Here is a 743-nt window from a genome sequence, read left to right as displayed (position 1 = left end):
CGCGTCCACCCATCTCTCACGGCGGCGGACGCCTCCTCGACTTCTTGTTGTTGGTCAGATTCTGATGCTCTGTGGTGTCCATGCCCACACAGCTGCCATGGCCCCAACACACAGACACACAGACACACAGACACACACACACACACACACACACACACACGTTAGAGATTCGAGAAACTGCAGAATGCCACGGATAGCCAAGACGGTGTTGAGAGTGTCCCCTGCGCTCGTGGGATCCCTCTTCCTCCTCACCCAGGGCCTCACGAGCCTCCTTCACAAGGCCCAGTGCCATTGCCAAGAAGGGCCGTGTGGCTGTGGGAGTTCACAGGATGGTCGGGAACACGGAGGGAAGTCGGGGATTCTCGGCACAGGAGCGGGATGGGACAAGGGAACCCCTCTCCCAAACACTGGCGGGCCATCCCCAACTGAACGAGCGTCAGGAGGCCTGAGAGAGGGGCCGAGGGCACGGGTGACAGTTGAGAGAAACGGGGGGGGGGAGAAGCCTTGCTTCTCCCGACTGACCTGGGACGTTCTGGCTGACAGCCTGTCGGGTCTGAACTTGCCCGCGTGGGAGCACCCCACTGGATGTGTGCCCCGAGTTCCCCAAGGTTCCCTTCTCACCCTGCCACCCGCTCCCTGGGCAAGCTGGGCCCCAGGCTCTCTGAGCCTCAGTTTCCCCGCCGCTAACCTGCCTGTGCCCCGGCACCTTCCACACACATGTCAGGACCCGGCCCCCCTGGCTC

This window comes from Neomonachus schauinslandi, unplaced genomic scaffold (assembly GCF_002201575.2).
Source record: "Neomonachus schauinslandi unplaced genomic scaffold, ASM220157v2 HiC_scaffold_3073, whole genome shotgun sequence".
Lineage (NCBI taxonomy): Eukaryota > Metazoa > Chordata > Mammalia > Carnivora > Phocidae > Neomonachus > Neomonachus schauinslandi.
This window is presented reverse-complemented; position numbering follows the sequence as displayed.